The 11,001-nt window shown below is 46.7% G+C and overlaps 1 protein-coding gene across 2 annotated transcripts in view; it reads right to left on the bottom strand.

Moving 5' to 3' along the window:
• MKL1 (megakaryoblastic leukemia (translocation) 1) overlaps positions 1-11,001 on the bottom strand; it is a 107,624-nt gene that overhangs the window by 20,096 nt on the left and 76,527 nt on the right. The window lies entirely within an intron of this gene.

The raw sequence follows: 11,001 nt of genomic DNA on the forward strand, positions 1-11,001 counted from the left end.
GGCTGAACTGGTCCCTACTTAGGAAGACAGAGGCAAAGAAATCGTTAAATATGTTAGCTTTGTCATCTGGCATCTTGGAAGAATGGGAGAGGATTCTATGAACTGTAACTCTTTACTGCATTCAGTATTATGAAAATCCATAACTTGCATGTACATTCATTTACTTAGACTGGCTCTCCCCTTCCACACAGATTTGGTATGGTCTCTGCAGGACCTATGCACTCCTCCAACGTAAGAATGTCTTTCTTCTTCCACAAGAACAAGCACTTGGCCAGGAAACCACACCTGTCTATCAACAGGCGGGAGGAATTAAGAGCAGCTCCCTGAATAGCGGTCCTTCTCCCTCTCTAGCTCAGCATTGAAGCACAGCCAAGACAGATCGTGTTTTAAGAAACTGATCCTGTGCTGTCCAATACTGTATTAACCCTGGAAGAATCTCTCACTGCAGCTGCTTGTGCCAGGGCACACAAAGTACACATCCACAGTGAAACTGGAAAAAGGGGTTTACATTAGTTCTTGCCCAATGATGGCCATCATTTCCCACTGTTTCTGCAGAGCCAGGGCAGGTCTGCAACCCCTGAATGGAGGCACCGCTCATCAGTTTGTCGCCAGACACAACCAAGTGGAACAGCGCCAATGACCTGCTTTATTCCTGTCTTGTTTCCAAATTATTATTAAATTCTGTCTTGAGCAAAAACCACAAGGTTACATCACACATTACACTTAGAATAAATTGCATCCACCTGGCGGTCATGCAAGAAAAGTTTCCAGCACACATGAGCAGTTTTGTGAAATTCAGAGTCTGGGTCAGACACAACCTAAGAATGGAAATGGGGTGATAATTCATCTCTGATCTTACAAATGGCTTTGTACAAATCAATCTTTGTGCCTGCATGGACCACTGTTGACTTTAAATGGCTGCTACATGAACACAAAGATCTGCCCGTGTGAATGCGGTGATGAAATCAAGACCCTAATTTTGGCCCATGGATGGCAGAATCTGTATGTTACCATCAGCTAAAATAAACTTCATATATGCTTAAATACCATCAGCCCATTTCATAAACTTTAGCTTCACAAAGAAGGAAGGAAGGAATCCCTTGCAACCCTGATGGAACACAAAGGTTTAAATTTCCATGAGAATAACCCCCAAACACTGTATCCAGATCTTATAAAATACAGTCCTATGTACCAGACTGCACCCAACAGTAGCATAGAGAACTAATTCTATGTTTCAAGATGACCTCTTTGGGAGACATGGCTCTACAAACAGTCTTTGGCTATTGTTTCGTTAAAGTAAAAATCCTCACTTAAACTGAATGTCAGAAGGAATTCCGGTTACTGTGTGTGGTATACTGAGCTTCCCCCCACCCACAAGACATAAGGAGTGCATGAATTAGGGTAGGTAATATCAGAAGCTGTGATAGCCATGTGGGCCGTGGAATATGATAGAGCTACTCCACATTTACATCAGTGTAATGGAAATCAGAATTTGCCTCTGAGGATTGATACATCTACAGACTGTGGCCAAGACATATTAACACTGCACAACAGCTATGCAATCCTTGAGTAATAACCACAGCAAGCATAAAAATCCTTGTACTCTTGACTGGCTAATAAAGGTTGTCAGTCAGACTCAAGTGATTTTTTCATGCTATCCAGTTATTGAGAAATGCCCATAAGGCATTATGCAAGTTGGCCAATGAGAATAGGTATAACTGCATAAATGAGAAATAAGTGTGGAAATATGGCTCAATAAGCAAACAAAATCCCTACAGACTAGCTGGCTGAAATTATTCCATTTCAGAGTAATCAAGGGACAAAACTTATAGGGAAAAAACTATTTTCAAGCCATCCTGTGGTCTTTGTGCATGCGGGTGCACACACATGAACACATCACACTTTTTAAATAATTATTTTGAGTGACGGATAAAAAAAATGTGCTTCTATACCAAAACATCCCAGAGCTTCAGGCAACCACTATAAAAGCCATTTCAGAGAGGCTGTCACAGTAGGACTTATTTTGAGTTTTCAAGAGCACTCCAGTACTCAAATATTTAAGGAGTTGGTCATTTTGCCACTCCTATTTTCTCCATAGCTCTGCCATAACATACTTAGCAGCGTGTGTATAGCAGGAGTTAAATCAAACTTCCCTGACAGTTAAAATCAGATTTTCAGCACAACCTGTATCGTTTTTTGCTGGCTCCAGGATTAGCTTTCTGAATATAAAAAAACAGAACAAGAGGGAAGAGAGACTTCTCTGATGTACCAAAACTACATCAAACAACTAAACAGTCACCTAAAAGAGGAACTTCAATCTTTACGGCTATTACTTTGGAAACAAACACTGATTTGTAGCACTGTCTATGTTGGCAACAAGACAGAGGACTTCATGCTCACCCTCTGAAAATGTCAAGGGGCACACATCCTTCACTGCTTTCCTCAGTGCTCTAAAAGGAGGCTGACATATCAGAATAGAAGGGTTATTGTACAACCATGCTCCATCCAAAGTTAACTAAAGCTTGTACATTTGTCTTGGACTTGAAACAACTGCATAATAGATAGCCTGGAGCCATGCACAACTCTGTTAACATGACCACTGAGCTAAGGGGAAAGCCAGAGTCATGAGATGCAGTCTGGCTTAGCGATCGGTTCATAAATACTGGGCTAAATCTGCTAGGGTAGAGGTTGACAACATATTGCTTGCAGGCTGGAGCCATAAGATCCAGTCCAAGGAGCCAGGGCAGGTGGGGAGGAGGGGGTCTTTTGTGGCATTTCAACAGTGGGGGCTTCACCCATGCTGCAGCTGGGTGCCAAGGAGAAGTGAGGGCACTAGTGGCAGCAGTGCTCACATTGGAAGTGCTAGCCTGTCTCCATCCCAAGCTGGGGTGTCCTGGATTTATAAAACTGATGACTGAAGTGCTAAGGAACTGAGCCACCTGAAGTGGCAGACACATGCCTTAGCTCAACTTTCAAATACAAGAGAAACCATTAAGATACCCTATCAGCCACCACATAATCCTGCAGGCACCCAAATTTCCACTGGTAAAATTCTCTACATACTCAAGTTTCTGCTCCCGAGCATCCTCACAGCCACCCAACTCTTGACATCTGTGCACTACCTAAAAAACCTAGTCCCTGCTTAAACCCCTGCAGCATTCTCAAAGCACTCCCCTATCCATGAGGAATTTGGTAGGTGTCCTCATGGTTGCATATCAGATGAAGCTTCATACAAAAGACAGCTGCCAACAAGGCTTTTTGAAGGGTTGGTTGTATGTGTATGTGCACATGCCTCATTAAAAGCACTAGCCTACTGACTAAGAGCAGTGGAATATGGGGGAGACATTCACAAATCCCCACTGTTGGAGCAAAGACTTAGGATCATAGGAAAGTGGGGCTGGAAGCGATCTCACAAAGTCATGTAGTCCAGCCCCCTGTTCAAGGCAGGATCATCCCTCACTAAACCATCCCAGCCAAGAGTCTGTTCAACCTGCTCTTGAAAACTTCCAAGGGTGGAGAGTCCACAACTTCTCTCGGTCGTCTGTTCCATGCTTGACCACTTTCTTAGTCAGAAAGTTCCTCCTAATCTCCAACCTATATTTCCTCTGCTGCATCTTGAGGCCATTCATCCTAATCCGGTCCCCTGTGACCAGAGGGAAAAACCCATCTCCATCCTCTCTATAATTTCGCTTCATGTTGAACATACCATGTGAATGCACTAACATCTGAGTTATTGGTCATAACAGGGTAGAGAATTTCCCATTTCCTTGTTTTTGAGAGAAGAAGATAACCTGATTTAGGCACCTAACCCCTGAAAAAGACTCACAGCAGAGAACTCTGATTGAAAGTAGGTGCCTAAGTACCTTGGAGAGATGGGGCTCAAGCCATGCCCTTCTCTTGGGCATTTCCCACTGACTATCTTGGACAGTTTCCAAATCAGTTTGTGGGTTTCTCATCTTCCCACTGAACTGTATAGGAAGCCTGGATATCCAACTCAAGACCCTTATTTCCTCTTGGTGAAAGAGCAACTGAAAGTTAGATGTTCCAACACTGAGTTTTACAAGACCCAAGTATCTTTGTCGATTTGGCCCTGCAGTAATCTATGCACCATGTCAATCCCTCCTAAGGCTACAGTACATCTCCAGACCAGAAAGGATATGTTCTATATTTATCCCTTCCTTAAAAGGGAAATCCTTAAAATTCCTATCTTCAGCAATGAAACATTTACAAAAAGGAAGAGATCAAAGGCCCTGAAAAAATACACAATTCTTTTATGCCTTTCATCTAAAGCTCTCTAAATACTTCAGAAAATGTTAATTAACTAATTTAACCTCTCTGTAATATACATACACCAGCCCCGTTTTCCAGAGAGGAAAACGGAGACATAGAGGTTAAGCATCTTGCCCACTGCCACATATGAGTCCCTGGCATACACAATAGTAAAACTCAGAAGTTCTGATCACTCACTAGACTACACTGCTGCTACAATATAATTTGGTTATTGGATGTAAAGCGTTGTAGTGATAACTGCAACTTATATGGAGTTGGGATACATTCTGTGACATAGGAAGTGAATTAAGCACTTCAGTTGCGTATAAAAGACCAAGGGCATTTATACACATATATTTATCTGCTCTGACATGTTGGAGATCCGGCATGTCAAAGCAGATTAATCGAGTCTGCTCCGCACGCAAGCTGATGCACCCGGCACTGCCTCACATACATTTGTATAAATGGCAAAATGCGCATCAGCACTGAGAAAATGGCAGCGGTGCACTTTTGAACTAAAACACTTTTGATGTGTTTTAGTTCAAAAGTGTGCCACTGCCATTTTCTCAGCGCTGACATGTATTTCACCATTTATATAAATGCATGCACCTGGCACTGTGACGCAAACATGTCTGTGTACAAATGCCTCAAATGGTCAAGACTATCTAGGCAGTGGGGCCCTACTTACAGCTTTGGCAGAGAAAAACGAATGGCAGCCATTAGTGGTTGTCAGTACAGTTGAACATGTTATCCTTTGGAACCATGCCTTTCCCGACTGGTGATGGCTGAAGGAGTTCACTTGCTGGAGGAGATTATCACTGCCAGCTCTGAGGGAAGCAGTTTACCAACAACATCTCTTCCAAAGAGTGTTGCATGGCATCTGCTCAAGAAAAAAATCTCTTGAGACCAATAAGATGATTATCATATAGAATCTCATCTTCTGATTAAACTTAAAATTTTTTATGAGACAACTGATATTTATAAATCTGGGTCACGACTCTGGTACAGCACCCTGACTGCATCAACAGTGTTACTTAACAAACTTCTGCTTTGCTGGATCAAGCTTAGGTTTTCTGAGTGAAAGTGTTAAGTCTACTGTTTGCCTTTGTAAGTTAGTCATCATCACCTAATGGTGAGACTGTAACAGGAGTGGATGGCACTTCTCCTGGGTGGCTCTATGCCTTTCTCACTAAAATTTCATAGAGAGCTACACGTGCTATTTAATGTGCTTTAATGTGCAGTAAGCCTTCTCCAGGAGCATGTCTACAATCGTACCCTGTGGGAGCAGCTCCTGCCCTGTTCTGCCCCTGCAGCAGCAAGGGGGTGCTCCAGGATCCCCCAGGGGCTGGCAAGGGGCACCAGGGCCAGTCTTGATGCGCACGGGGCCAGGAGAGCTCTGCCGGCTGGGGAGGTTCCCAGGCCCCACTCGCACAGTAAATGTCCTGCATGTGTAGACTGTGATGCTTTACTGTGCAGTAACTATGTAGTAAAGTGTCTTATGTAGATGCGCCCAGAGGGAAGCACTGGGTAACTGCTGATTGTCCTCAAGGACTCTGGTGTATAATGTCCCACAGTTTTCATATTTCTCTCCCCACCCATTCAACATGTATAAGGGGCCACTGGGAGAGGTAATAAAGTGGCATGGGCTGTAATACTTGCAGGTGTTAAAGACATACAATTTTTTACCTGATCTGAACCTGCAAGTACTATCTCCTGTTTTACCTGTTATCTAATTAAAATTAGAGCACAAAAACAAGCACCATGGTAACATTGGTAACTAGAGAACACACAGGTACACAGCTAGAGAATACAACTTAAATTATATCTATCCACAGATTCAAGTTCTGAGCATTCTAACAATGAACCATGGCAATTTAGAAAGTATTTTTGGATCCCTAACTGCTTGTAAATAATCATATGGCAGCAAAGTAATCATATGGCAGCAAAGGGAATTGGTGTTGTCCCCTTCCTTGGAGGTATTTAAAAGGAGATTGGACAAACACCTGGCTAGGGTCATCTGACCCCAGCACTTTCCTGCCCAGAGCAGGTGGGTTGGACTCGATGATCTAATAGGTCCTTTCCAACCCTAACAACTATGAAACTATAAAGTTGATGCAGAATGCAGTCATCCTAAATATAAGAAACATATCTTGCTAGGAGTAAATGATTCGTACTCTGATTTGCATTCACTGCCCCTGAGCTTCCAAGTGGTGAAGATGTTAGTTGTGATCTTTAAAAGCCGTAAACTGTTTAGAACCTTGTTATTTGAGAAAGTGTCTCTCTGGCCATGTGGTATTGTCACAGCTACAACCAGTGGAAATTCTTGAGTTAATGCTCCTTCCTTGTGGTGAAGTGAAATTACTGGGGAATTCAGTAGTACAGGGTCTTCTTCCTTGCGGTAAAGTGAAATTACTGGGGACCCAGTAGTACAGAGTCTCTACCTTGGTCTGCAATGTCCAAATAATCTGAACTTCATGGAATGCTGCACAGAGGTTTGGGGGCTGGGATTGATGATAATGAATGACATATACAGAATAGGGTAAGTTTGATGGTTGTTTTTTAATTTACTTCCTGGTTTGCTGTTTTCCGGATTTGGGGGTGAAGTGTCACTGTCAGTTTAATCCTTTCTAAATGACCACAACTTTAATTTATGGAAACACTTTCTAGAACCTAGAACCCACATGCTTTTTCCTGGGTTTCTTCCACTGAGTTGTTAAACCCATTTACTGAATCCTATCTTACATTAGATTGAAAACAATTCACTGCAGGGACTATGTATGCATCTTTCCAATTTCCAATATAACAAGGCCTTGATTCTGGAGAGTGGGAAAGCAAACATCAGGTGTCACTATGGAAGAAAAAAAAGGGCAACAAAGAGGTCAACAGATGAAAGAGAGAAGAAGGACCCAAATCCCAAAGGGCAAGTCGATCCATGAATTTCCCAAATGTTTTGAACAGAAAAATAAGGTAGACTCTTTTCACCCCTCCTCTTTTTACCTATTAATGCAGTGGGACTTTCCTAATAGGAAGAGACAGCGTGCTTCCCTGATGGCACCTAATGATCCTTGGTATCTAAAACTCAGTGGCTGCAGACTGCCACATTTACACTCTACTGACATTAGGAAAATGTCCTAGTCATTGATCATCAGCAACAAGCCCCACTGAACCAGCATTAAAAAATGGTTTAGCTATTAGAATAGAGGGGATAAAACAATGTAGTTTTCAATGCCACTAAAGAAAATGTCCTAGACAACACATTCCAGCAGGTGCCAACATTTTCTGTAGGACAGCAGTAAATAGATTTGTTCCGTTCTCACTAGCAAACAGCCATTTTCACCCCTCTGTTATGAAGAAGCCAGCGAGTCCCTTGGTTGATAATGGCTGACATGATAGGTCATTTTTCAACAACACACCATGCTCCTATTAGCTAACAAGAACCTCAAGAAATCTCCTCACACATATTTTCTGGTTTTATTTAGCCCCTCCATAGATGACAGAGATTATTTGTTGTTGACAATGTTGATGTTTCCTTATCAATCTCTGGAATTCAAATTGAATCCAAAGCATTAGTTTCTCTGCTCTCATGAACCTAGCTTCCTTGGGAAATCCTTTTTAGAGACAGAAGCTCTCCACACCTGGTTCCTTTCCTATCCCTCAATTCTGCTTTAAAAACTCCTGCCCTCTGAGGCTATGCATGGCAGCTACTATCTTCCAAATGACCTTCAAAATCCTCAGAGCTCCTTAACAATCTGTGGTTAGACTCTGCCTTCCCTCCCTGCAGCCCACAGAATGGAACCCATCTATTGCTTGCTCTAGTCCACTGTGTTAACTCCTACGGCTGGGGTCCCAACTCTAACACAGAAGCTCAATGCTCCCTCAGTTCCAGTCACAACCCTTTAAGAAGGAAGCATCCAAAAGCATGTAAAATTTGGGAGCTGCTGCAATAGGGCATCAAACTAGGCAACTACAGAACTTCTTGTCTGGGGAATCAGGGGCCAGGAACTGACCAGGCTCCCATTCAGCAGCGCAGACACTAAGAGGGAAGCAAATATATTAGCTTCACCTTTCTGTCTCCCTACACTTTATCCTATAGCATTCAAAAGCAAACTCTGGACTTTCAGAGGGGTCAAGACATGGACAGCAATAGCAAAAAATCCAAGTTCCCATTATCAAGTGTGAGAAACAAAATCAAAACCAAACACGGCCTAAGAATGAAACCAAGTGGAGGAAGGGGTCATCTTGACCAGAGAAATGGAAATCAAAAGTAATAACATGAAACATATCTGGACATGTTCAGGGATTGCCCACATAGCTGATGCAGATGCAAAGGTTTGTAAAGACAAACTTCCCATCTTCACAGGGAAAGGGAGAAATAAGGACACACTAGAGCACCCACCCCTTCACTCTGATAGGGTGTAAGACATGCTGGAGGTCCCTCACACACTTGCAAGTGCAAACAACAGATAAGAGGCACACAGATAATGTCTAGTCCAGAGGTGGGCAAAATACGGCCCGCAGGCTGGATTCGGCCCACCAGGCCATTCTATCCGGCCTGCAGGGCCCCTAAAAAATTTAGAAAATTAGTATTTATGTGCCCCAGGCTGCCTGTCAAGGATGACAGGAGCCAGGGGCAGTAGGATCCAGGGGAAGCCATGGCAGGACCCTGAACAGCAAGGGCCTAGGCCCACCTCTCCCCCACCCCCCAAGCTGGAAGACCCTGCCTAGCAGAGCCTTCTGACCTGGGTCCCTGGGGCTGTTTGTACCTGCCTGCACGGGAGTGGGAAATTCAGGTAAGAAGGGGTAGGGGTGCGGGGACGCAGGAAAGGACCATGGGCAATCACCCCAGTCTGCGGGGCCATGCTGGCTCCTGTTGTCTGGCCATGCTGCGGGGAGCCATGTGGTGCAGAGCAGCCGGCAAGTGGGCAGGAAAGTGGGGAAAGCAGCGGTGGGAGCTGGAGAGAGTGGAAATGAGTGGGCGTGTGGAAGCACAGAGCCTGCACCAGTGTCCCAGGGCCACCACTGGTGGGGCCCAGAGTGGGGTGGCAGGAGTGTGGGCTGGCAGGGGTCTGTGCAGCTGGGCTGAGTTGTGTCAGTAGGGAGAGAAGGGAGCTGGCCCAGCTCCACAGAGCCAGCCGAGACCCTGCACTCCTGCCACCAAGCCCTAGGCCTCACCAGCACAGCTGTCGCTGCCTCCTGTGTGCCTGCTTGTTCCCAGGCCCCCCTGCCCCAGCCCCATGGTACAGGCAAGGATGAGCACGCACAGCCCCGACTCTGCACTCGCCCATCTGGGCTGACCAGTGGTGGCGCAAAACGAACTGCCTCTCCCCCTTCCCTCCCGTGGCCAGCACTTCCTGGTGCAGCCACCTGGAGCCCATGCAGGGGTGTCCTATGTCTCTGCTGTGTTACCGCCACCTTTGGGCTGCCCCGTGGGGCAGCCTTTGCAGCACAGAGCAGGCACAGGCAACCCCGCGTGGGCTCCAAATGGCTGAAACAGGGAGCATCGGGTGGGGGAGGGGCCGCTTTTCTCCTGCACTGAGCAGCAGTTTGTCCTGCAATGCTAAGCCTGGGCCCTGCTCCAGCTCCTGGCTCACCCATCAGGGCTGAGCGGCAGCAGTGAATGGGCAGAAACTGCTGCTCAGCATGGGGGAAAGTGGTCCCTCCCCCTCGCCACGGCTGGGCAGTTTTAGCTGCATTTGTCAGGAGCCAACACTGAGCTAGGCTGCAATGCGGCTCTTTCACTGCCGCTTGTGAGCTGCCTTGCATGGCTGCTCCACACAGCCATTCCTGCCATGCTGGGCAGCACAGAGGCAGTAGTGAAGGAGCTGCACCACAGCCTAGTGTAGCAGGGGCTCTGGGTGGACGCAGCTAAAACTGCCTGGCAGCAGTGATGGGGGGAGGCACTTTTCTCTATGCCAAGCAGCAGTTTCTGCCCAAGAGCATGGGATCTAGGCCGGCAAGGCTTCTATGGAGCCAGGCCGCGCTGCTCAAGCAGGGAGAGGAAGAGCTAGCCCGGCTCCATAGACCCCTGCCAGCCCAGACCCTGCACTTCTGCTGCCCTGCTCTGGGCCCTGCCGGGACTGACCCCAGTGCACTGGCCTGGGTCCTGCGCTCCTGCCCAGCTGATGCTGCGCTCCACGTGCCTGCTCACTGCCCCTTCCCCCCGGCTGCCACGGCCATTTCCACACTCCCCACCCAGCTTGCCCACGGGTGGCTCTGGCACCACCTGGTTCCCAGCTGCATCTTTGGGACTGTAGGAGCAGCTGGGATGTGTGTGGGAGTGGTGAGGGGCAGAGGGGGAAGTGGCAAAAGAAGGTCAGTGGTGGCAAACGGGGAAGTGGAAGTGAGTGGGAGCATGGAGTCTACAACGGTGCTCCAGGGCCAGGAGCAGCAGAAGAGTGGAGCCCAGGCTTGCAGGAGTGCTGGCAGGGGCTCTGCCTGCTGTGGGGGAGAAGGGGGGGGCGGCAGCTGTGGGGAAATCTTCCCCCTCCATGCAAGCCACAACCCTCCCCAGCCACCCTCCCTCCACACACTCACAGCCCCCTACAAAATCCACACGTGCCCACACCCAGCACATCCACATCCTCCATGCCTATCCACACTGTTAGATGCAGGGGTAGCAGTGGACATAGTCTTCCTGGACTTCTGGAAGGCATTCGACACTGTCTCTCACCCCGTTCTCATTAAGAAACTGGGGGACTGTGGTATCGACGCCCACACAGTCAATTGGGTTGC

Source organism: Crocodylus porosus, unplaced genomic scaffold (assembly GCF_001723895.1).
Source record: "Crocodylus porosus isolate Cpor-Errol unplaced genomic scaffold, CroPor_comp1, whole genome shotgun sequence".
Lineage (NCBI taxonomy): Eukaryota > Metazoa > Chordata > Crocodylia > Crocodylidae > Crocodylus > Crocodylus porosus.